Here is a 26,923-nt window from a genome sequence, read left to right as displayed (position 1 = left end):
AAGACGAGCCTGGCCAACATGACAAAACCCATCTCTACTAAAAATACAAAAATTAGCCGGGTGTGGTGGCATGTGCCTGTAATCCCAGCTACTTGGGAGGTGGAGGCATGAGAATTACTTGAACCTGGGAGGCGGAGATTGCAGTGAGCCAACATCATGCCACTGCACTCCAGCCTGGGTGACAGAGCCAGACTCTATCTCAAAAAGAGAAAAAAAATAAAGTTCTATTGTAGGACTGTTCTGAAAACTGCCACTTCTGCCATGCTCTGCTTCAGGGTTTTCCTTGGTACTGTTGTCAGCTGTCATGGGTCAGATAATTTTTTGTTGTGGAGGGCTCTCCTTGTAGGATGTTAGCAGTATCCCTGGCCTCTGCCCATTAAAATCCACTGAGTCTTGATAACCAAAAATGTCTCTAGACATTGCCAATTATTTCCTGGGGAGCAAAAATGACCCCCCCTTGAGAACCACTGATCTACTTACATATATTAGTTCTGTTACCAGTTAGCTTTTGCTGCATAAAAAGCTTAGTGGTTTAAAATATAGTAGTGTTGGCCAGGTGTGGTGGCTCATGCCTGTAATCCCAACCCTTTGGGAGGCTGAGGTGGGTGAATCACCTGAAGTCAGGAGTTAGAGACCAGCCTGGCCAACATGGTGAAACTCTGTCTCTACTAAAAATATAAAAATTAGCCAGGTGTGGTGGCAGGCACCTGTAACCCCAGCTACTCACAAGGCTGAGGCAGCAGAAAAGCTTGAACCCAGGAGGCGGAGGTTGCAGTGAACCAAGACCACACCACTGTACTCCAGCCTGGGCAACAAGAGCGAAACTCCCTCTCAAAAAAAAAAAACAAAAACAAAACAAAACAGTTGTGTGCCCCAATATCCTTGGTTTTGCTGTCTGTGGTTTTAGTTACCTTAAGTCAACTGTGGTCTGAAATTATTAAATAGAATATTTATAATAAACAATGCATGAGTTTTAAATTATGCACGATGAAATCTTATACCATCCCATTCTGCCTTGCCTGGGATGTGAATTGTTCTTTTGTCCAGAATATCTGTGCTGTATATATGTTACCTACCCATAAGTCACTTAGTCACTTACTGAAGTGCTTATGTTCAAGGTCAATAGTGGCCTAATGCTACATCACAATGCCTGTGTCATTCACCTCACTTCATCTCATCACATAGGCCCTTTATTGTCTCATAACATGGCAAAAAGAAGGATGGGTACAGTACAAGAAGATATTTTGGGAGAGACCACATTCACATAACTTCTATTGTAGTGCATTATCATTGTTCCATTTTGTTATTAGTTATTTTTGTTAATCTCTTTTTTTTTTTTTTTTTTCTGAGACGGAGTTTCGTTCTTGTTACCCAGGCTAGAGTGCAATGGTGCGATCTCAGCTCACCACAACCTCGGCCTCCTGAGTTCAAGCAATTCTCCTCCCTCAGCCCGAGTACCTGGGATTACAGGTACATGCCACCATGCCCAGCTAATTTTTGTGTTTTTAGTAGAGACGGAGTTTCACCATGTTGACCAGGATGGTCTCAATCTCTTGACCTCGTGATCCACCTGTCTCGGCCTCCCAAAGTGCTGGGATTATAGGCGTGAGCCACCGCGCCTGGCCTAATCTCTTACTATACCTAAAATATACATTAGACAGTATATACAGGGTTTAGTATTAGCTATAGTTTCAGGCATCCACTGGGGATCTTGGAATGTATCTCAAATGGATAAGGGGGGACTACCGTAAATCATTTAATAGTTCATTATTCTGTGGATTGGCAGTTTGGTTTGGGCTATGCTGATTTCTGTGCTTTGGTGGAGGTTTGGCTGGGGTCAAATGATACAGAATAGCCTCACTTTAAATGTTTGTTATTGGCAGGCTTTTTGCCCGGGGTAGTGATGGGGGAGCTTTTTCTCAGTGTGGCCTCTCCAGCAGACAGGTTTATTCACCTGATGATTTCAAGGTTCTAAAAATATCAAGAGGCCAGGCGCAGTGGCTCAAGCCTGTAATTCCAGCACTTTGGGAGGCTGAGGTGGGCAAATCACTTGAGGTCAGGTGTTCGAGACCCCAGCCTGGTTAACATGGTGAAACCCCATCTCTACTGAAAATAGCCAGAAATCGCTTGTATCCAGGAGGTGGAGGTTGCAGTGAGCCAAGGTTGTGCCACTGGGCAACAGAGCGAGACTCCGTCTCAAAAAAATAAAAAATAAATAAAAGTAGCAAGAGAGGACAAACCCAATGTGCAAATGCTTTTCAAGTCTCTGTGGTATAACATTTTCTAGTGCTCCATTGGTCAAAGCAAGTCATAATGGCCAACACATTCAAGGGGTAGAGAAATAGATTCTGTCTCTTGATAGGAGGAGTAGCAAAGTCACATTGTGAAGGGATGTGCATAAAGAATGGGAAGAATTATTGTGGCTGGTTTTGCACAAAATCTATTATTATTTTCTGGGAATACAAGGACCTGACAGCCCTTTCATTCTATTTATCATTTTCCTCTTGTCTTTTTGGCTTGTGCTCATTACTGTTATTTTAAAAATTACAGTTATTTGGCCAGGCCTGGTGGCTCACATCTGTAATCTCAGCACTTTGGGAGGCCAAGGCAGGAGGATCACTTGAGTTCAAGAGTTTAAGACCAGCCTAGGGAACATGGCAAGACTCCATCTCTACCAAAAAAAAAAAAAAAAAAAAAAAAAAATAGCCAGGCATAGTGGCATGTACCTGTAATCTCAGCTACTTGGGAGGCTGAAGTGGGAGGATGCTTTGAGCCTGGGAGGCAGAGGTTGCAGTTAGCCAAGATCACACTATTACATTCCAGCCTAGGTGAGAGAGCCAGACCCTGTCTCAGTGTGTATATACATACACACACACGTGTGTGTATGTGTGTGTGTAGTTATTTAATTTTATGCATTTATTTTGTTTTCTTGTATGTATGTATTCTTGATTCTTTCCTGAGTTACTGTGCTTCCATCTGGGATTATTTTCTTTCTTCGTAGCACCTTTCTTTTAGTATAAGTATATTGGTAATGAATGTTCCGTTTTTGTCTAAAAGCATTTGTAGAAAGTTTGTCTTATTTTAAAAGGATAGCTTTATTGGGCATAGAATTCCAGGTGGCAGGTTTTTTCTTTCAGCATTTTAAATATATCATTTTATTGTCTTCTGACTCCATTGTTTCTATTTTATTTATTTATTTATTTTTGAGATATAGTCTCACTCTGTCACCCAGGCTAGAGTGCAGTGTCATGATCTTGGCTCACTGCAACTTCTGCCTCTTAAGTTCAAGTGATTCCTCTGCCTCAGCCTTCCTAGTAGCTGGGACTACAGGAGCGTGCCACCATGCCTGGCTAATTTTTGTGTTTTTTGTAGAGACCGGGTTTTACCATGTTGGCCAGGCTGGTCTAGAACTCCTGACCTCAGGTGATCTGCCTGCCTTGGCCTCCCAAAGTGCTGGGATTACAGGTATGAGCCACTACACTGAGCCCTCCATTGTTTTTATTAGAGAAGCTGTATCTTTGGTTTTTAGCAGTTTTCAGTAAGATGATTCAGACATTGTTTTCTTGGTATTTAAGATGTTTGAGGTCCATAGATCCTCTAGAGTCTGTAGCTTGACATCTTCTGTCAGGTTTGGAATATCTCTTCTGATACTACTTCCATCTCATTCTTTCAGTTCCCTCCAGGATTCTAGATAACTGTATGTTAGATCTTTCTCTGCATCTCATATGTCTCTCATGCTCTTTTCTGTATTTTATATATTTTTTTCTTTGTGTTCCGTCTAGATATTTTCTCTTGACTTTTTTCTGGTTGAATTAATGTTCAGTCTGCTATTAAAAGCAGCTGGCATATTTTATATATTTTTTAGTTCTCAGTTTTCAATTTAATTCTTTTTTGTTTTCATAGATTCTAGTTCCCTGGTGAAATTCTCATCTTGTCCTTTGTTTTCCTGAACATATTACTCTCAATTATTTAAAGTCTGTGTGTGGTAATTAACGTCTGGATCCCTGGATCCAGATCTTTCTCTTTTTTTGGAGAGAGAGTCTTGATCTGTCACCCAGACTGGATTGCAGTGTGGCATGGTCTCAGCTCACTGCAACCTCTGCTTCACAGGTTTAAGGGTTCAAGCAATTCTTATGCCTCAGCCTCCCTCCCGAGTAGCTGGGATTACACATGTGTGCCACCACACCTAGCTAATTGTTGTGTTTTTAGTAGAGACAGGTTTTATCATGTTGGCCAGGTATGTCTCAAACTCTTGGCATCAAGTGATTTGCCCACCTCAGCCTCCCAAAGTGCTAGGATTACAGGTGTGAGCCACCACACCCACCTCCTATTGGAACTTTTCCTGTTGTCTTCTTTTTCTCTTGATTTTCAGTCATTTGGTCCTGTCTCCTAGCATTCCAAGTCATTTAAAAAAGTGAATGTCAAACATCATATATGGGAAATATTAGAGGCTCTTTATGATGGTATTATTCTCTAGAGAGGATTTGGTTTTCTCCTGTTGGTAGCTAAAAGTAGGAGTAGATGACATTGTTCCAGTATGGGCTTGAGATGATCTATGGCTTTATTTAATGCTTCTCAAAGGCTGGTTTAAATCTAGTTTCCATTTCAAGAGTATTGTATTTCAGAGGTACCAGATGGATTCCTAGGTTATGTGTCAGGGCCTCTCCTTCTTGGCATGTCCTGGACGCTTAATTTTTCTGTGAGACTACTTAAAGTTCTGAACTCAGGGGGTGGAGGTTGCAGTGAGCTGGGATTGTGACATTGCGTGCCAGACTGGGCAACAAGAGTGAAACTCCGTCTAAGAAAGAAAGGAAGAAAGGAAGGAAGGAAGGAAGGAGGGAAGGAGGGAAGGAGGGAAGGCATGTTAGAATTCAGTAAATAACCTGAGGGCAAAAGCAGTATAGCATGTGCGGGCTGTCTTTTCTGTGATTTTTTTTTTTCCTTGGGATTTTAGCTCCTCAAATTCTGCCTGTCTTGGTAGTTGTGAACTCTAATTTCTGTCACTGTGAGGTTTCCAAAAGCTCTGGTTTGAAGCTCGTTGCTCCAGCAGAAGAAAGTATTGGAGAATGTCAGGCTTAACTCTGCATTTTCTTTTTCTCTGGTAGTTTGGCCTATCATATCTTAGTTGCTTTATTTATTTATTTTTATTTCCAGTTTTTATTGCCAGGAGAATTGGCCTGATGAAAGCTATTCTATAATAATTGGTAATGGATACCTCTACTTATTAATTCATTTTTAAATATTATTAATAATTTTTAATAAAACAATATTAAACAATTTTAAGCATATGTTAATCACTGCAGTGAACAAAACATATGAGGATTCTGCCCTCATGCAGCTTATACTGTAGGGAGGAGAGGTGGTTCCTTTATTTAAAATTGTGATAGGAGACATACCATGCTATTAACTTATTATAGTAGTAGCTGGCTTAGTTAAGATGCGGGATGGTCAAGGACAGCTACTTTGAGGAAGTGATATTTGAGCAGAGCTCTGAAGGATGAGTAGAATTAACTTAGGGAAAAGTAGTGGGTTGTTAGAACTATGTATGTTTTAGAGATGTTGAAGGGAAAAGAAATATGGCAGGTTTAAAGCATCAAAGAAGCTTGGTCTGATGGGCAAGGGCTAAATTGTGCCAAGCTTTATAAGCCATATTAAGGATTTTCTTACCTTTTTAAATCTTTTTCCTCCAATTCTGTTCTGATCATTGGTCTGACTCTAGTATACATTATCTTCAGTGTCTCCGGTCCCAAGACAGAGATATTTATTTATCTATTTATTCTATAGAAATAGATTAGGTACATTTTATAGACAAGGTTCTAAATTAGGTACTGAGGTTAATTAAAGATGATGTGGAACACTGCCTTTAGGTTTATACAAATCTGAATTTAAATATTAGTTGTCTTATTAACTGTGTTTCTTTGGAGCAGTTGTTTAATATCTCTGAACCTGAATTTTCTCGCTGGTTAAATCCTAACAATAAAAGTGGTAATAGAAGGATTAAAACAGCTAATTGAGGCCAGGTGCGGTGGCACATGCCTGTAATCCCAGCACTTTGGGAGGCTGAGGTGGGCAGATCACTTGAGATCAGGAGTTTAAGACCAAATGGGGAAACCCTGTCTCTACTAAATACAAAAATTAGCTGGGTGTGATGGCATGCACCTGTAATCTCAGCTACTTGGGAGGCTGAGGCAGGAGAATTGCTTGAAACCCGGGAGGTGGGAGGTTACAGTGAGCTAAAATAGTGCCACAGTATTCCAGCCTGGGTGACATAGTAAGACTCTGTCTCAGAAAAATAAAATAAAAAAAAAACCAACTAATTGATAAATGTGCCCAGTCAATGCTGGTGGTGGTTATTACTATTATTATGTAACTATAAAACACAAATTCTACTTTCAGGGTACCTAAGATCTATGGGATCGTAGCATACACAAATAGTTGAAATATAACAAATAATATAAGAAATGAAAAATATTTGTGATCAGAGGGAAGAGGCATTACATTCAGACTTGGGGGTTAAGACTATTTAATGATGAAAGTTATGTTTGCTAGAGTAGGAACTAGCTTGTCATTAAAACAATTTAGTTTGACATATAACTATCTCAGTCATAAACCTTTACATTTTATCAGGCTAACAACCAAACTTTTGATTTGTCCCCTGCAACCTGTTCCTCCTGTCTTCTGTTTCTCACAATAAATGGCAACTCCATTCTTCTGATTGCTCAGGCCAGCAATCTTAGAGTCATCTTTGACTCTCACTTTGTATTTCCAATTCATTAACAAAATCCTGTTAGTTCCACTTGTAAGAACTGCAGAGGTCTTGGAAAATAACTTTGCAGAGGTCTTGGAAAATAACTGTGGATTATTGTAAACTTAGTTATTTGTCAGTTTCTGTTGCAGCTAGTCTTCAGATGTGGTTTCTCCTGGAGCTGGGGGCACAAACAGGAAGTGGATCATCTCCCTGACATATCTCCACTGTTGTCACTCTGGTCCAAGCCATTGTCACCTCTCATCTGGATTAATTGAATAGCTTTCTAACTGGTTCCCTGCTTTATGATCTGTTTACAATAGCCAAGGTCATCCTTAAAAAACATAAATCTCATTATTACTCCTCTCAGAACCCTTTAGTAGCTTTCACCTTATTAGGAACAGAAGCCCAAGTACTTGCAATGGCCTCTGAAACTTCCTGAAGCATTCAGCTTTCTTTCCAACCTCATTTCTTCCCCTACCTTCCTTTAGTCAATTGTAGCCACATCTCCTTGTTATTCCTTTAACACTGCAACCTCCACCTTCTGGATTGAAGGACCTATACACTTGCCTCAGGAGCTGTACACTTGTTCCTTCCACCTGGAATGCTCTCTCCCAGCTATGTACTTGAGCTTGCCCTCTTATTACTCAACTGCCTTTAGATCTGTTTGCTCAGATGTAATCTAACAAATGAAGCCTTCCCTTAACAATTTATTTAGAAGAGCTGCCTATTTTCTACCCCGTTCCCCAATCCCAACACTTTCTTTTCCCCAATCCCACTTGATATTTCTTTATATGTCTCAACATATTATATATTTCTTTCTTTATTATGTTGAGCATTTCCCCAAATAAAATGCAACTACTGTGAGAGTAGAGACTTTGTTTCATTCTCTACTATATCTCTATAGAAGAGTACCTGTCTTGTAATTAGTTGTCAATACATAATTTGTTAAATGAATGAACATGTTTTCTACTTCAAATCAGTGTTTTTTTTTTTACAAAGTTCATTTAAAAATCATTCTAAAACTAAATAAAAAAGCGACACTTAGATGCTTTCCTCTGATAGAAGAGGAAATACTAGTTTTTTGAGAAATGCTTTTTGATAAGATTTAGAAATGTGAGTTGCTTGATAGTTCACGTAGGTGAGTTAATTGGGTAAAATGCCATACATAAAGGGCAAGTGTATATGGTTCCATTGCTCTTTGATCATGGAGAGGTCTTTTTAGCCATGTTTTTGAATCTTGTGGCAATTTTTAAGAAAATAGACTTTATTTTTTAAGGGCAGTTTTAGGTTCACAGTAAAATTGAGCATAAGGGACAGAGAGTTCCTGTATTCTTTCTGCCCCAATATAGGCACAACCTCCCCACTATCAACTTCCAAAACACATCTTTATTACCCAAAGTCCAGAGTTTACTTCAGGGATAACTCTTGGTGGTATATATTCTCTGGATTTGGACAAATATGTAATGACATAGTCTGCCATTATTGTGTAGTACAGAATAATTTCACTGCCCTAAAAATCTGTGCTCTGCCTGTTTATTTTTCCCAAACCCCTTACTACTGGCAATTACAGGTCCTTTTACTGTCTGCATAGTGTTAGTTTTCCAAAATGTCATATAGTTGGGATGATACAGTATGTAGCCTCTTCAGATTGACTTTTTTCACTTAGAAATATACACTTAAGGTTCCTCCATGTCTTTTCATGGCTTGAAGCTTATTTTTTTAGCACTGAATAATATTCCATTTTCTGAATGTACCACAGTTTATTCACCTACTGAAGGACATCTTGGTTGCTTCTAAGTTTTGGTAATTTTGAATAAAGCTGTTGTAAACAACTGTGTGCAGGCTTTTGTGTGGACATAAGTTTTTCATTCATTTGGATAAATACCAAGGAACGTAATTGCTGGATTGTATGTGAAGAGTATGTGTAGTTTTGTAAGCAACTGTCAAATGGTTTTCCAAGGTGGCTGTACCATTTTGCATTCCCATCAACAATTAATAAGGGGTTCCTGTTGCTGGAAATGCTTCTCAGGATTTGGTGTTGTCAGTGTTTTGGATTTTGACCATTCTAGTGAGTGTGTAATGGTATCTGATTGTTTTAATTTGCAGTTCCCTCATGACATATGATAATTTCTTTTCATAGGCTCTTTTATCTGTATTTCTTTTTTTTTTTTTGAGATGGAGTTTTGCTGTTGTTACCCAGACTGGAGTGCAATAGCACGATCTCGGCTCACCACAACCTCTGCCTTCTGGGTTCAAGCAGTTCTCCTGCCTCAGCCTCCCGAGTAGCTGGGACTACAGGCGCACACCACCATGCCCAGCTAATTTTTGTATTTTTAGTAGAGACGGGGTTTCACCTTGTTGACCAGGATGGTCTCGATCTCTTGACCTAGTGATCCACCCGCCTCGGCCTCCCAAAGTGTTAGGATTATAGGCATGAGCCACTGCGCCTGGCCTGTATTTCTTCTTTAATGAAATATGTTCAAGTCTTTGCCAAGTTTTAAATCAAGTTGTTAGTTTGGTGGCACAATCTCAGCTCACTGCAACCTTCACCTCCTGAGTTCTTTAATTTGTTGAATAAGACTCTCTTTTCACCATTGTACTGGCTTTGCTCTTTTGTCAAAGATCAGTTGACAATAACTAACTAACTAAATATTCTTGTTAATAGAAATGGGAGCCTCTCCATGTTGCCCAGGCTGACATGCTATGGATTCACAGGCACAATTATAGCACACTGGACATCAAACTCCTGGACTCAAGCAGTCCTCCCTCTTCAGCCTCCTGAGTATCTGGCATTTCAGGCACACTCATCATACCCAGCTCCAGTTGACTGCATTTATGTGGGTCTGTTTCTGAGCTCAAATGATCTATTTGTCTGTTTTCTTGAAATACCATCCTATCTTGATTATTGTGGTTTTATAGTAAGTCAGTCTTGAAATTGAGTAGCATATTGAGTTGGCTATTCTGGGTCTTTAGCCTCTACTTATAAACTTTATTTGGACTTTTTTTTCCCATATAAACTTTAGAGTGAGTTTGTCAATATCCACAGAATAATTTGTTGGGATTTTGATCAAGTTGGGAAGAACTGACGTTTTGACAATTTTGAGACTGCCTATTCATGAACTTGGAATGTCTTGACATTTATTTAGTTCTTCTTTGATTTCTTTAATCAGTTTTTTTCATTTTTGTTGTGTAGATTTTGAACATAATTGATTTGACTTACACCTAAGTATTTCATTTTTGGAGGGAGCTAATGAAAATGGTATTGTGTTTTAATTTCAATTTCAGATTATTACTGGTATATAGGAAAGTGATTGGTATATTAACCTTGTGTCCTATAACCTTGTGATAATTTCTTGTTAATTCTTTGAGATTTTCTACATGGGAAATCTTGTCATTTGTGAACAACAACAGTTTCCTTTCTAACTTTCCAATCTGTGTTGCATTAGGACTTCCAGTATGATGTTGAAAAGGAATAGTAGGAGGAGACATCTTTTTCTTGTTGATCTTAATGGGAAGGCTTCTAGTTTCTCACTGTTAAGTGTGAGGTCAACTGCAGAGTTTTAAAAACAGATGTGCTTTTTTTTTGTTGAGGAAGAAACTTTATGTTCCTAGTTTGTTGAAAATTTTTATCATGAATGGATGTTGGATTTTGTTAAATTCTTTTTCTGCATTTATGGAGATGATCATGTGATTTTTTTTTTAGCCTGTTAATATGATGGATTATATTAATTGAATTCCACATGTGAAACCAGCTTTGTATACCTGAGATAGACTGGACTTGGTCATGGTGTATAATTCTTTCTATATGTTGCTGTTTTCAATTTGCTAATATTTCTGGTCACATTTTTTATTAATAGCTTGGTTAGGTCTCTTCATGACATGCTGATCAAATAAATATTCAGTTAAAACTTTGAAAAATGACATATATGTTGTATGATAGAATTGAAGTCTGATTTTTTTTCTTCTACAGGCTGGATTGGCCAAATCTAACAATATGGAATTTAATATGCATTATATAAAGATTTTTTGAGAATCAGTTCAATATATGTATTTAATGGCATACATTGCCTGGGATTTTAGTTCCAGCTCTGCCACTTAGAAGCTTTCATTTCTTTATGTTACATTGAACAAGTTATTTAATCTTTTTGTCTCAGTTTCTTCATCTATAAAGTGGGAATTGTTGTAAAATATAAAAGAAATAATAAATATAGGCTCTTAAAATAATAGCTGGCACATAGTAAGGGATGATGAAATGTAATCTGTGATTATTATAAAATTTTATACTTGGGTTCAAACAAACTCAGTTTTTTAGGACTTAAGTGATAGGATTTAGGACAACTAAGAAAGACTAGATATCTTAGTCTTTTGTTGATTGTAAATTCAAGGAAATGATAGTATGTCAGGCTGACAAGTCATTTATAATTGCTTGAAGCCAGAGGCAGCACCTTAGCAAATAATTTAAAGGTCAGAAGAATAAGGTGGCTCAGGCCTGTAATCCCAGCACTTTAGGTAGCCGAATTGGGTGCATCACCTGAGGTCAGGAGTTTAAGACCACCCTGGCCTACATGGCAAAACCTCGTCTCTACTAAAAATACAAAAATTAGCCAGGCATGGTGGTAGGCACCTGTAATCTCAGCTGTTTGGGAGGCTGAGGCAGGAGAATTGCTTGAATCCAGGAGGTGGAATTTGCAGTAAGCTGAGATTATGCCATTGCACTCCAACCTGGGCAACAAGAGCAAGACTCCATCTCAAAAAAAAAAAAAAAAAAAAGGTAATGTAGTTGAAAGGGCTAAAAAAAGTTTACTAAAAAAGTGTTTAGTTAACACTTCTGATATTGCCTATGCCAATCTCCCACTATAATAATTAGAAGGAAAATAAACATTTAATATTTCTGAAATTGAGATAGATGGAAAACCCTTTGCCAGAATCTAGGAGAAATATTCAATTACTTATGAAGTAGAAGGGTCTGGACAGAGAAAGACCCACCATTCCCAGATTTTGTCATAAGATCCTCCGCAACAAGGAAAGTACTTTATGTCTTTCTTTCCTGTGGCCTATCCTTGGACCTATAGACACAGGGTTGACACCAACTTGAAAATTGGGCAGCTATTCTGCTTTCCCAGTGACTTTCAAGCCTAAATAAAATATTTATACAAAAGGAAGCTGTTGGCCAGGTGCAGTGGCTCACACCTGTAATCCCAGTGCTTTAAAAAGGCCAAGGTGAGAGCATTGCTTGAGGTCAGGAGCTCGAGACCAACCTGGACAACATTGTAGAGAAAAAATTATCTACAAACATTTTTCTTAAAAACTACCTGAGAGGCTGGGCCTGGTCATTCATACCTGTAATCCCAGCACTTGGGGAGGCCGAGGTGGGCAGATCATCTGAGGTCAGGAGTTTGAGACAAGCCTAACCAACAATGGTGAAACCCCTACTCTACTAAAAAATACATAAATAGCTGGGCGTGGTGATGCACACCTGTATTCCCTATTACTCGGGAAGCTGAGGCTGAAGAATCGCTTGAACCCCGAAGGTGGAGGTTGCAGTGAGCTGAGATTATGCCATTGCATTTCAGCGTGTGCAACCAGAGCAAAAGTCCATCTCAAAAAAAAGAAAAAAAAGAAGCTGAGCATGGTGGTCTGCACCTGTAGTTCTAGCTACTTAGGAGGCTGAGGTGGGAAGATCCATTGAGCCCAAGGAGTTCGAAGTTACAGTGAGCTATGATCGTGCCACTGCACTGCAGCCTAGGGGACACAGTAAGACCTTGCCTCTTAAAAAAAAAAAGAGGTTTCCTTTCTCAGTGAGACCTAACACAAACATTTTAATATTGCAAATTATGTTTCTCCTCCCTGACTCTGATATTTCTAAACTTCTTAACCTTGTTTATATTTTTTCTACAGCTTTTTTTTTCTTTTTTAAAGATGGAGTCTTGCTCTGTTGCCCAGGCTGGAGTGCAGTACTGCAATCTCAGCTGACTGCAACCTCCACCTCCTGGGTTCAAGCAATTCACTGCCTCAGCCTCCTGAGTAGCTGGGATTACAGGTGCCTGCCACCATGCCTGGCTAATTTTTTTGTATTTTTAGTAGAGACAGGGTTTCGCCGTCAGGCTGGTCTTGAACTTCTGACTTGATGATCTATCCACCTCAGCTTCCCAAAGTGCTGGGATTACAGGTATGAGCCACTTCTCCTAACCTATAGCGTTTAGCTTTTAACTAGCTATATAATTTATTTATGTTTATTGTTTGTCTTCCACGTGTCTAGAATGTAAGTCCCATGATGGATTTGTTCATTGAAGTATCCTAAGCACCAAGAACAGTGCTGAGTAAGCATAGACACTCAATAAATATTTGTTGAGTGAGTTGAATGAACAAAATCTGAGGCTAAAGCCCAATATATTATACCAGTAAAAGTATAGCAGCTTTAATTGAAGACAGGGCAGGGACTTACTGCTCTACCCACTGGGTCCTGCCCTTGCACCTTGTGGCATCACTACAAGGAGCACGGTTTGAAGCTACGTTACAAATAATGATCTGTGAAGTTGCTGGAATAGGGTACACCCATTTCATTTTATCCCTTCTTTCTGTATTATCCAAAGACAGTAATTCCTAGAAAACAGCTGGGCCTGGGTGGGGTGGTGGTAGATGCTTGCAGGCTATGGAAAGATTCATTTTTTATGGGAAATATATTTCCTAAATTATAAAGCTCTATTGCAACATCTGTGTGAGAGAGAATCCTGGTTACAATTTTTATGACTTCATTTGAGAATGTCATGTTAATGTTTTAGATACTTATAAAAAACAAAATAAAAAAATCAATAAACATGGGGATAAAACCCTAAAAGTATAAACAGAATCAGATGAACCTAATTGTATTTCAGCTACACTTAAGGAAGAAAGGTCAGTAAAATTTGAGCATAGTATACGCTTAAACTCAAGATAAACAAAAATATAAACAATAATGAGTCCTAGTTTCTAGGCTTTTTTTGTAGTGGTATGAATTAGCAATTTTGAAACTGTTTTTTGTCTGTTCTAGGATTGAACAGATGAGTAAGTATATTGAGGATAATGGGAGTCAAGTTTTTTCATTGTTGGAAAAAGGAGTTTTATATATGGAAAAGAGGAAAGGCTAGAATAAACCCCATGATGTTGAATTTGAATTGGAAGTTATGGTTTTTAATAGCTATTCATATCTATGTAATATATAATTATCTATATTTAAGCATTTAATATCTATATAAATATAGGGGAATACACATATATGTATCTATTCATATATTTTTATACAGATATACACATATAGGCACATACATATATGTGCATGCATATGCATGTATGTGTATATGATACATTTATATATGTATATTCCAGCTTTGTTTGTGTGCATACATATGCATGTATCTGTATACACACACACATATTTATATATGTATGTGTATATTCCAGCTTTGTTTTCTAGGAGGGCCTAGAAGCAATTATTTCTGTCTTTTTTTTTGAGATGGAATATTTCTCTGTCTCCCAGGCTGGAGTGCAGTAGTGTGATCTCAGCACACTGCAACCTCTGCCTCCCAGGTTCAAGCAATTCATCTGCCTCAGCTTCCCAAAAAGCTGAAATTATAGGCTCCCACCACCACACCTGGCTAATTTTTGTATTTTTAGTGGAAATGTGGGTTTCACCATGTTGGCCAGGCTGGTCTTGAACTCCAGACCTCAAGTGATCCACCCACCTCTGCCTCCCAAAGTACTGGGATTACAGGCATGAGGCACTGCACCACACCTGGCCTGTATTTTTATTAATAGTGGAGATGGGGTTTTGCCATGTTGCCCAGGCTGGTCTTAAACTCCTAGACTCAGGTGATTCGTCCACCCCAGCCTTCCAAAGTGCTGGGATTACAAACATGAGCCACCGAGCCCTGGTGATAGAGAAGCCACTTCTCTATCTTAATCCAGTTGTGTTGCTGTAACAGAATACTTGAGACTGGGTAATTTATAAAGAACAGAATTTTATGTTCTCACTGTTCTGGTGGCTGGAAAGTCCAAGATCAAGGTGCTGGCAGGTTCAGTTGTCTGTTCCAGAGAAGAGGAACACAGTGTCTTCAAATGGTCAAAGAGTGGAAAAACCAGCTAGCTGAAGTTGCAGGAAGCCTTAATCCCATTCAGGAGGGAGGAACCCTCCTGGCCTAATCACCCCTTAAGGGCCTCACCCCTTAATACTCTCACATTGGTAACACTTGAATTTTGGGGGGGACCCATTCAAATCATAACTCCCTGTAACAATGAACACACCTAATTAAGTTCTCTGTATTTTAGTATGGATTGTATATTGTATGTGGACTGTAGTTACATAGTAACTTTAACATTTGTACTGATTTGCTTAGCTATATTGTGGTTATCTAAGCAAATATTTTTGTTCCTAGGAGAATACACAAAAACATTTAGGACTAAAATGGTATATAGTGTTTGCAGCTTACTCTCATATGATTTAAAAAAAAATGTATGAGATAGGACTGGTGTGGGCTCACACCTATAATCCTAGCACTTTGGGAGTCCGAGGTGGGAGCCCAGGAGTTCAAGACCAGCCTGGGAAACATAGTGAGTCCCCATCTCAAGAAAAAATGAATGAGAAAAAGAATGAATGATAAGGCAAATTGGATGAAATGTAAATAATTGATAATCTTTGCAAATTTTCTTTAAATCTGAAATTATATAAAGTTAAAAATTTACCTAAAATCTTTTCGTATATCTTAGTTGTAATCAAACCAACCTGACTTTATAGAATTCACAGAAGTGACAAAAAATTACTTAGAGAAAATAAAGTAGCAAAGGAAATGCTGATCATGCAGAAAAATTCCAAATTGTTGGCATACAGAGAAGAACCTGATTTTTTTGTTTGTTATTCTGCCATTGCATAGTAACCTCGAGCACCTCATGTTCTGTATTCATTTGCTTTAAATATTTTTAAAATAGCTAGTTCAAGGATTTCCTAAACACTTCCTATTTAACTAATAAGTTTTCTTACAAAGGGGAACTTTGTAAAAATTAGATGGCCTTTGTTCTAGACAGTTGTACCCTTTTATATTGGTGTTAATCCATTAATCCTACTCATGTGGGCAGAACCCTCATGGTCTAATTATTTCATAATGGTCCCACCCTCCAGTACCATTACAATAACAATTAGATTTCACTTAATTTTTGGAAGAAACAAACATTCAAATCATAGCAAACTGCAGGCACACGAGTATGGACGAATTTCACAGACATAATACTGAGTGAAAGAAATCAAACACAAGAGGGTAATATTGTATGATTCTTTTTAATAAAATTCAATATAGGCAAAACACATCTGTGGTGTTAGAAGTTAATTAACATCTTTCCCCCATCTTTGGCAGGGAAACAGGAAGTGACTGGAAGCAGGAACATAGAGGGGTTTCTAGGGTGCTACTAATGTTCTGTTTTTGCTTTGGATTCCAATTATCTGTTTCTTTTCTTTTGTTTTTGGTGGTGTTTTGCCCTTGTTGCCCAGGCTGTAGTGCAATGTTATAATCTTGGGTCACCACAACCTCCACCTCCTGGATTCAAGCGATCCTCCTGTCTCAGCCTTTCCAGTAGCTGGGATTACAGCCATGCATCACTATGTCCAGCTAATTTTGTATTTTTAGTAGAGATGGGGTTTCTCCATGTTGGTCAGGCTGATCTCGAACTCCTGACCTCAGGTGATCCATCCGCCTTGGCCTCCCAAACTGCTGGGATTACAGGCATAAGCCACCACATCTGGTCTGTGTGTTTCTTTGCGAAAAGTAATGGAGCTCTACACTTCGTATGCTTCTTTCTACATATGTTATACTTTAATAAACTGTTTTTAAAAAGGTTTTTGTATCTTATGTAAATCTGTTACTAAAGACACTTTAAAGTGTCTTTTTCATAAAATGCATTTGATAAGTTTCTCTTTTGGAGGTGGGAAGAGATGTGGACAGAAAATTAGGCTTCCTTTTATTAGTCAACTCTGGGCAACTCATTTTACATCCCTTTGTGTCTTACTGCCTTAATTCTCAGAGTTAATTTTTGTGTCCAGTTACACTTTTTCACTTTATAAAGTATTAATAATTGAATGAATGGTTTATTATTTCAAATCTGTAATTAAAATTTTTTTTTTCAAATTTCTTAGTGTAAATTCTTTTATTTATTTATTTACTGAGACAGAGTTTCACTCTTGTTGCCTAGCGGGAGTGCAGTGGAGCAGTCTCAGCTCACTGCAACCTCCGCTTCCTGGATTCAAGTGATTCTCCTGCCTCAGCCTCCCAAGTAGCTGGGTTTACAGGCATGCACCACCACGCCTGGCTAATTTTGTATTTTTAGTAGACACAGGGTTTCTCCATGTTGGTCAGGCTGGTCTTGAACTCCTGACCTCAGGTGATTCACCCACCTTTGCCTCCCAAAGTGCTGGGATTATAGCCATGAGCCACCGCACTGGGGTAGTTAGTGTAAAATTCTAAGTACAGTATTTGAAAGTAAATTGCAGTTGAAGATATGGTTATTATTGTCAGATACCTTCTTGACAATGTTCTAGGGCTGGGTGCAGTGGCTCATGCCTGTAGTCCCAGCACTTTGGGAGACCCAGGCAGGTGAATCATGAGGTCAGGAGTTTGAGACCAGCCTGGCCAACATGGTGAAACCCTGTCTCTACTAAAAATACAAAAAACTAGCTGGGCTTGGTGGCGAGCGCCTGTAATACCAGCTACTCGGGAGGCTGAAGCAGGAGAATTGCTTGAACCCAGGAGGCGGAGGTTGCAATGAGCTGAGATTGCACCACTGCACTCCAGCCTGGATGGTAGTGTGAGACTCCATCTCTGAAAAGAAAAGAGAAGAGAAGAGGAGAGGAGAGGAGAGGGGAGGAGAGGGGAGGAGAGGGGAGGAGAGGGGAGGAGAGGGGAGGAGAGGGGACGGGAGGGGAGGGGACGGGAGGGGACGGGAGGGGAGGGGGGAGGGGACGGGAGGGGAGGGGAGGGAAAGAGGAGAAGAGAAAAAGATTTTATTGATTTATTTAGTACGTCTTTATTATCTACCTTCCATTTTAGTGGCTACTGAGAGGCAATATGTATTTTTTTTCTTTTGGCAGTATGCACTTCTAACAGAAGGAATACTTTTTAGTTTAAGTTGTTTTTATATTCAGAAGTTAGGGTTGTTGGAATTCTACTTTTCAAATGCTGCAATTTCTATGAAGTATTTTCTCGTTTCCTCTTTCCAGGTGAGTGATCTCATTCTCCTCTTAAGGTATGTTGTCATTTGTGCCTTTCTTAAAGCATTTGCAGTATTTTGTCATATAGACTTTTTATATTCCTTTTTCTTGATTATGAGAACCTAGAGTTTAGAGATTATGTTGGTGGTTTTCTGAACTCCTGTTAATACTGAGTATTGTGACGACTGCATCACACACAATAGGTTCTCTATAAATAGTTTATCTGGTTAAGATGTTTCTAACCTTGAATACCATTTCATAGTTTAATTTTGCTTGTGTAATTTTCTTTGTAAATCAAATCTTTAATATATAGCTGTATAGCTGAATAGATACTCTGTGACTGCTTTCCATTTTTGAAAACCAAATCCCAGTTCTGTAACTGTCATTCTATAATATTTACCTCTTACCAGTCACATATTTTCTTTGGGGACAGAAATAAATATGCAAAACAAACAAATTCCACGCCAAGTTTTTTTTTAAAACACTTTGCAGAAACTACTGTTTGCTACAAGAAAATAAATGGAATTTTTTGTTTAAGTTCATGTGAAAATGGAAATAAATATAGGACTGTGGGATTAAACATGGAGATACTCTAGAGTGTTGTGAAGCTTCCCTTATATTCCAGTGACCTCTAGGGTTCATTTTCCCTATGACTTTGGCAATATGTCTCTCTTTTTCTGTTTAACTCTTGTAAATATTCCTTCCTATCAGTACCACACGAATCGATTCTTTTTTTTTTTTTTTTTTTTTGAGACAGGGTCTCACTCTGTTGTCCAGGCTAGAGTGCAATAGCATGATCACAGCTTGCTGCAGCCTCGACCTCCCAGGCTCAAGCTATCCTCCTGCCTCAGCCTCCGGAGTTGCTGAGTCCACAGGTGCATATCTGGCTAATTTTTAAATTTTTTTGTAGAGGTGAGGTCTCCCTATGTTGCTCAGCCTGGTCTTGAACTCCTGGGGTCAAGTGATTATCCTGCTGCAGCCTCCCAAAGTGCTGGGATTACAGGCATCAGCCACTGTGCCTGGCACAAATTGATCCTTCTTGACACAGCTCTTCCTGTTTTGGGCCCCTTGAATTGAATACTAATTACCAGTTTTACTAGAGATATGTGTAGAATGGGATTTGTGGGAGTTGCTCTCAATAAATAACAATATCCTATCTATTTGTCTTATTTTATATATATATGTATATATATATGTGTGTGTGTGTATATATATCTATATCTATATCTATATCTATATATATATAGAGAGAGAGAATTTTATTTCAAAGATCCAGTTATTTATAGATATTTGACTTTTATGTAGGGGAATTATTTGTCATGTATTAGAGAAGATTATTGTCCTACATTAGTGTGTGGATCTTACAGTTGCTGGAGTAACTTGGAGTGATCATCTTCATTATATCATCATAATAAAGTTTTGTTTTATGGGGAAAATTGGGACCTCCTTCTCTTTATTTTGTGTATATGTGTTTTGTTTGCAGTTACTATATTAGTATAATAATGCAGCAATAATTATGTTACTAATAACAACTTTGTGAGATGTTTATTATTCTCATTTTACAGATGAGGAAACTGAGGCTTGGTGAAGTTACGAAACTTGTCCAAAATCACACAACTTGTAAAGGGCACAGCCAAGATTCAGAGCCAGGTCTGTCCAACTTCAAAACTCTTAATCATAACCATGAATCCAAAATAGCTGTGAAGTATCAACCTGTGATAAGTTGTATTAGTATTAATATTGCTTAACTGTTGTTTAACTCTTACTGATAATATTTTTAATGCTGAGTGTTTTTATCCTTTATAATAATTTCACATATCTTTTCAATATTGTGAAAAGCAGTATGAATGGTAATTAAAGGTCTAGTCTCTGGAGACAGACTACTTGGGTATGAACCCTTAAACTGCTTCATTTACCTGTTGTGTGACATTGAGAAAGTTACTTAACTTTTCCATACTTCTGTTTTTCTATTTGTAAAATGGTGATGGTAATATTATCCACCTGATAAGGTTGTAAATTCTGAATGATTTAATATATACAAAGCACTTACAACAATGCCTGGCACACAGTTAGCATTCGGTGAATGTCAATGATTAGTATTATCATCTCCTAGCAACCAGTGAAGCAAATTATCATCATGTCTAATTCTGTATTAGGAAATTTAGATAAAGCAATGTTTAGGCAACAATGTAGGATATGACAAAACTTAAATAAACCAAAATTAAATTTGAATAAGTTAGATCTAAAGAATGTCATTCATTTGATCAAATTTAGGTTTATTGTAAAGCAACTTGGGCAACTGCTTATAGATCTCACATGTACAAGAGCCTTGCATATATAAGGTCTATACATAGGTCCACTAGAAGTACCCATTGAGCCTAACAGGGTCATTGCATTATGAATGTGTTTTGTCTGTCTTCTCCCTCAGAATACAATTTGTATTTAGAATAAATGTCCACATTTTCAGGTAGCTTTTAAGGAGATGGTGTTTTGGCAGCCTTGATAGAAAAATACCAAGAACCAAAACCTCATGTATTACATAAAATGTTGGCAACATTGCATCACTTGCAGGAGTGCTTATTAGAACTTTTACTATGGTGAATGTGTATACTGAATGACCTTTGAACCAGTGGGACCACAGCACATTCAGCTGGAATTCAGCCATGTACTGATCATGTATTCTTTTCTCATACTTGTTTATTGTAGCTCTCAGAATCCCAAAGTCCCGTTCACCATGTTGGTCAGTCTCGATCTCCTGACCTCATGATCCGCCCACCTTGGCCTCACAAAGTGCTGGGATTACAGGTGTGGGCCACCTCACCTGGCCCTGATTATTTACTAATAATAAGTTTGTATCTGTTGCATAAATATCCATGAATGGGGCCGGGCGCGGTGGCTCAAGCCTGTAATCCCAGCACTTTGGGAGGCTGAGGCGGGTGGATCACGAGGTCAAGAGATCGAGACCATCCTGGTCATCATGGTGAAACCCCGTCTCCACTAAAAATACAAAAAATTAGCTGGGCATGGTGGCACGTGCCTGTAATCCCAGCTACTCAGGAGGCTGAGGCAGGAGAATTGCCTGAACCCAGGAGGTGGAGGTTGCAGTGAGCCGAGATGGCGCCATTGCACCCTAGCCTGGGTAACAAGAGCGAAACTCCATCTCAAAAAAAAAAAAAAATCCATGAATGGGAGAAAATTTGAGTAAAATTACACAATAATTCAAAAGCTATTATTTAAAGAATGGGACCTGCTTTGTATATGAACCCCCAGAGCTCTGTAGCTTTATTTTTTTTAATTTTTAAATTTTTTCTTATAGAGACAGAGTCTTGCTATGTTGCCCAAGCTGGTCTGAAACTCTGGGGCTCAAGCAATCCTTCTACCTCAGCCTCTGAAAGTGCTGGTATTACAGGCGTGCACCACCATATCCAGCCTATAGCTTTTATTCTACATATACATTTAATTTCTTTCTTTCTTTTATGGTATAGAGACTTACTATCCTTGTTCAGGGTATCTTTTTGGTTATTTAGATGTTTAAAATATTTTTCAGTAAATTATTTTCTCTTTTTTCCATGAAGAAAAATAAGATGGCCGGGCATGATGGCTCATGCCTGTAATCCCAGCACTTTGGGAGGCTGAGATGGGCAGATCGCTTGAGGCCAGGAGTTCAAGACCAGCCTAGCTAACATGGCGAAATCCTGACTCTACTGAAAATATAAAAATTAGCTAGGTGTGGTGGCACATGTCTATAATCCCAGCTACTTGGCAAGCTGAGGCACGAGAATTGCTTGAACCTGGGAGATAGAGGTTTGCAGTGAGCTGAGATCGCACCACTGCACTCCAGTCTGGGCAACACAGTGAAACTGTCGTAAAAAATGAAAAAGTAACAGACCTTATTTCTTGTTACTATTATAAATGGCATTTTTTTCCTCTTGTTTTCTTTCCATTTCTGTTTTGTTTCTTTCCTGTGCTTTATTACTTTCTCTTGCCTTAACTATTTAGTACAGTATTCAGTACAAGTGTTAATAGTAGGCATTCCTTTGGTTGACCCCAGAAATTTGAGATCAGCCTGGGCAACATAGCAAGATCCCATCTCTACAAAAAAATTAAAAATTAAAAACTAGCCATGTGTGGTGGTACATACCTGTAGTCCCAGCTACTCAGGAGGCTGAAGTAGAAGGATTGTGTAACCCCAGGAGGTTGAGACTGCACTGAGCCACGATCATGCCACAGCACTGTAGCCTGGACAACAGAACAAGACCCTGTCTAAAAAAAATAGTGGGCATTCTTATGTTGCACTTAATTTTTTAAAGGAAGTGCTTATTTTGTTTTGCTATTAAGACTAATGTGTGTGTGTGTGTGTGTGTGTGTGTGTGTGTATATATTAATTTTTATTTATTTATTTTGAGACAGGGTCTCACCCTGTCATCCAGGCTGGAGTGCAGTGGTGCAGTCTCGACTCACTGCAACCTCAGCCTCCCAGGCTCAAGTGATTTTCCCACCGCAGCTTCCCAAGTAGCTGGCGCTACAGGTGGGCATTGCCATGCCTGGCTAATGTTTGTCCTTTTTAGCAGAGATGGGGTTTCACCTTGTTGGCCAGGCTGGTCTCAGACTCCTTACCTCAGATGATCCGCCTACCTCAGCCTCCCAAAGTTTTGGAATTTCAGGCTTGAGCCACTGTGCCCGGCCTGCTATATATTTTTGATAGAAACTTTTCCTAGCTTAAAAGCATTTCTCTTCCTAGTAGGCTAAGATTTTTGTGTGTGTGAAGAATGAGCATTGAATTTTATCAAATATGTTTTCTGCATTTACAAGATGATCACAGAGTTTCCCTCCTTTATTTTGTTAATGTGGTGAATGACATTTATAATGTAGAATTACTGAAATAAAACCAATTCTGTCATGATGGACTTTTTAGAAAAAAATAAACAGTTGGATTTAGTTTATTAATTTTGTTTTGTTTTGCTTTTTAAGAGGTGGAATCTTGTTCTGTCACCCAGTCTGGGTGCAGTGGTGTGATCATAGCTCACTGTAGCCTCGAACTCCTGGGCTCAAGTGTTCATCTCACATCTGCCTTCTGAGTAGCTGGTACTATAAGGGTGTACCATCATGCCTGGCTACTTTTAACATTTTTTGTAGAGATGCAGTCTTGCTATGTTGCCCAGTCTGGTCTCGAACTCCTGGGCTTAAGCAATCCTCCCACCTCAGCTTCCCAAAATGCTGGGATTACAAGCATGAGACTGTGTAAGATTTTTGCATCTATGTTCGTCCACAAATGAAATTGGCCCATAATTTTAATTTCTTGTCCTTGTTTGGTTTTGGTATCTAGATTATGCTAGCCTCAAATAATGAGTTAGAAACTATTTTTTCCCCCTGAAAAGATTTATTTAGGACTGGAATGACCTTTTTTTTTTTTTTTTGAAAGTTTGGTTGAACTCCTGTTTAACTCTATAGGCATGGTATTTTTGGGGATGATGGGCTTAATATTTTGCTGGGGAGGTATGTATTCAGTATTCTAAATGGTTTCATTTAGGATTGTGTTTCTAGTTAGATCAGTTTTTAGAGAGTGTCTTTAGGAATGCATTAGTTTTGTCTAGAGTTTTCGTTGTCGTTTGGAGCAAGGTTTTACTCTGTTGCCCAGGTTGGAATGCAGTGGCGTGATCTCGGCTCACTGCAGCCTCCACCTCCCAGGCTCAAGTGATTCACTGTATCGCCCTCCTGAGTAGCTGGGACTACAGGCGCAGGCCATTGTGCCCGACTAATTTTTTGTATTTTTTGTAGAGATGGGGTTTTGCCATGTTGGCCAGGCTGGTCTCGAACTCCTGACCTCAGGTGATTACTTGCCTTAGCCTCCCAAAGTGCTGGAATTATAGGCATGAGCCACTGTGCCTGGCTTTATTTATTTTAAAATTTTCTTTCTTTCTTTTTTTTTTATTTGAGATGGAGTTTCGCCTTGTTGCCCAGGCTGGAGTGCAATGGTGTGATCTCAGCTCACTGCAACCTCCGCCTCCTGGGTTCAACCAATTCTCCTGTCTCAGCCTCCAGAGTAGCTGGGATTATAGGCACCCACCATGAAGCCTGGCTCATACTTTGTATTTTTAGTAGAGACGAGATTTCACCACATTGGCCAGGCTGGTATTGAACTCCTGACCTCAGGTGATCTGCCCACTTCGGCCTTCCAGAGTGCTGGAATTACAGGTGTGCGCTACCACGCCCAGCCTTTTTTTTTTTTTCTTTTGAGATGGAGTTTTACTCTTGACACCCAGGCTGGAGTGCAATGGTGTGATCTTGGCTCACTGCAACCTCCACCTCCTGGGTTCAAGTAATTCTCCTGCCTCAGCTTCCCAAGTAGCTGGGATTACATAGGCATGCGCCACCACACCTGGCTAATTTTTTTGTATTTTTAGTAGAAACAGAGTTTCACCATGTTAGCCAGACTGGTCTTGAACTCCTGACCTCAGGTAATCCACCTGCCTCAGCCTCCCAAAGTGTTGGGATTACAGGTGTGAGCTACTGCACCTGGCCTTCTTTGTATTTTTAGTAGAGATGGGGTTTCACTATGTAGGCCAGGCAGGTCTCGAACTTTTTACCTCAGGTGATCCACCTGCCTCAGCCTCCCAAAGTGTTGGGATTACAGGCGTGAGCCACTGCACTCAGCCGGAGCCATACCTTTATATGCTAACACGTACTGTGTATTTGTGATATTCTGGTACTATTGTAAGCACCACGTCTTGAGAAGTGTGAATTATGCTATACTGACTCACTGTATAATGAAAGTTTGGATTTTATTTGAAGATACATTGGAAAGTCATGGAACTATTAAGCAATGCCATGATCCATTTTATGTTTTTGAAGATTATGGTGACTACACTGTACATAGTTGATTAGAGAGGGACAATAGAGGACATTGAAATAAACACTAGTGGCTTATACTAGTCCAGGTAAGACATAAAGTTACCTTGGACTATGGGTGGTGGAGATGAAGTGCAGTGGACAGTTCTGAGATGTATTTTAGAAGTCTTTTGTTGACGGCTTGATAAGGGGGAGTCGGGGGTGAGGGAAAGAGAGAGGAGTAAGATTAGAGCAGACTGAAGAATTGAAGAGAAATGTGTAGATATTTTGCCAAGTTATTTGTCAGTAAAGGGAAGCAGAGCTGTTTTTAACAGCTTCTTATTTCTTATTTCTATAATTTTTTCAGTGGCATTTTTTTCCTCTCTTCTACCCCATTTCCTCCACCACCTCCCCATTCTTGGAATCAAATAATATTTTTATTCTAGTCTGCGTCTCCAGATTCCAGCACCTTTTCTCATCCCACACTTGACAGATGCAGGAGGAAAGCTAGTGTAAAAAGTAGGCTAGCATCCTCAGCACTTCTGTCCTTTTACATCAAGATGTTCCTTGCTTAAATCAATCCTTGCTATATCAGAGCAAAATCATTTTGTTTTGTAAGTAAAGGTTTAATTTTTAAAGTAATATTCTAATAAAGTCAGTCTGTGCATATGTGTATTGTGGAGTTTGGGTGATGGCTATATGTATTTTTATCTATAAAGTCTTAATATAACTTATTGTTATTATTTTGAGACAGATTCTTATTCTACCGCCCCGGCTGGAGTGCTGTGGCACAGTCTCAGCTCACTGCAGCCTCTACCTCTGAGGTTTAAGTGATTCTTGTGCCTCATCCTCCTGAGTAGCTGGGGTTACAGCTGTGTGCCACCACACCCGGCTAATTTTTGTATTTTTAGTAGAGACAGGGTTTCGCCATGTTGACTGGGCTGGTCTCGGACTTCTGACCTCAGTTGATCCACCTGCCTCAGCCTCCCAAAGCATTGGGATTACAGGCGTGAGCCACTGCACCCAGCCTTAACATGCTTGAAAAGGTAAATACCATCAAATCACAAATTCAGTTCACCAGTGTTTTCTCATTTGAAAGGCAAGTGAGCAATGAAAATATAAGATTGGTTTTGTAAATGCAAGAAAAGGCTCTCAGAAAAGATGGCTTTTAAAAAAATGTTTTAAAAATATGTACATATATCTTCAACTTTCGAAACCACCTTTGACTGCAGTTACAAGCTGACAGAGTGCTTCTTCATTTTATGAAGCTCTGACTTTCTATTATTATTTTTAAAGGTGAATAGGAAAGTCACATATCAAAACAATAGAAGGAATTTTGAGGACAACTTAAGTAGGAAAATGAAAATAAGGCAGAAACCTAAAATTAAAGTCAGATAATAGATTTGGATCATGGAATACTGTTAAATCAATGGTTTTAAATTTTTTGGTGGTTACACATCCTTTGAGATTCTGACGGTTAAAGAATCTGGCCCCAGAAACTTCACAGACGCACATATACTCATATTTGTACATAATATTAAGGGGTTGCTGAGCCTGAAGAGCCTGTGGGGTACATGATCCCTTGGTTGAGAATACGCAGTCCAAATGGTAATCAGGGCTGAGTAATATGTGTTTGGGGAAGTGTGGCATTCAAACTGATGGTGTTCTGTTCCCAAATACCAGTCTTTAGGATGGCCAAGACTTAATTTGTTGTTTGAAAATCTCTGGTTTGATAGCTGATGAAGCAAAGTAATTTTTTAGTCTTAGCTATTGAAAAATCTTAGTCTGTTCTTACAATTTCATATTTGAATATGCTGTAGATGGCAGAGTTTTATGAAATGAGGCAGTACAGTACTCAGGGAACCCTAACATATGTAGCCTATCAAAAAAAAAAAAAAAGGTAAACTGAAGTAAAAATAAATTTCAAATTCACTGAATATAGGTTTGCACAGTAGCTGAGTATTTCTTGTAAGAAATAGGTTTAGGCCAGGTGCGGTGGCTCACGCCTGTAATCCCAGCACTTTGGGAGGCCAAGGCAGGTGGATTACTTGTGCCCAGGAGTTTGAGACCAGCCTAGCTAACATGGCAAAATCCTGTCTCTACCAACAATACAAAAA

The 26,923-nt window shown here is 39.1% G+C and overlaps 1 protein-coding gene across 44 annotated transcripts in view; it reads left to right on the top strand.

The window, feature by feature from the left end:
- NUMB (NUMB endocytic adaptor protein) overlaps window positions 1-26,923 on the top strand; it is a 177,330-nt gene that overhangs the window by 64,410 nt on the left and 85,997 nt on the right. For 11 of the 44 annotated variants that reach the window (XM_078335355.1, XM_078335344.1, XM_009006299.5 and 8 more), the window contains exon 3: window positions 19,544-19,628. The exons of 14 other annotated variants lie outside the window; for them this stretch is intronic. The gene's annotated coding sequence lies outside the window, so the exon portion shown is untranslated. Of the gene's footprint in view, window positions 1-17,987; window positions 18,014-18,735; window positions 18,854-19,543; window positions 19,629-26,923 lie in introns of all 44 variants that reach the window. 19 more of the 44 variants (XM_054240148.2, XM_078335358.1, XM_078335348.1 and 16 more) reach the window with 3 other exon arrangements.

The sequence above is a fragment of the Callithrix jacchus genome, chromosome 8 (assembly GCF_049354715.1).
Source record: "Callithrix jacchus isolate 240 chromosome 8, calJac240_pri, whole genome shotgun sequence".
NCBI lineage: Eukaryota > Metazoa > Chordata > Mammalia > Primates > Cebidae > Callithrix > Callithrix jacchus.
This window is presented reverse-complemented; position numbering and strand designations above follow the sequence as displayed.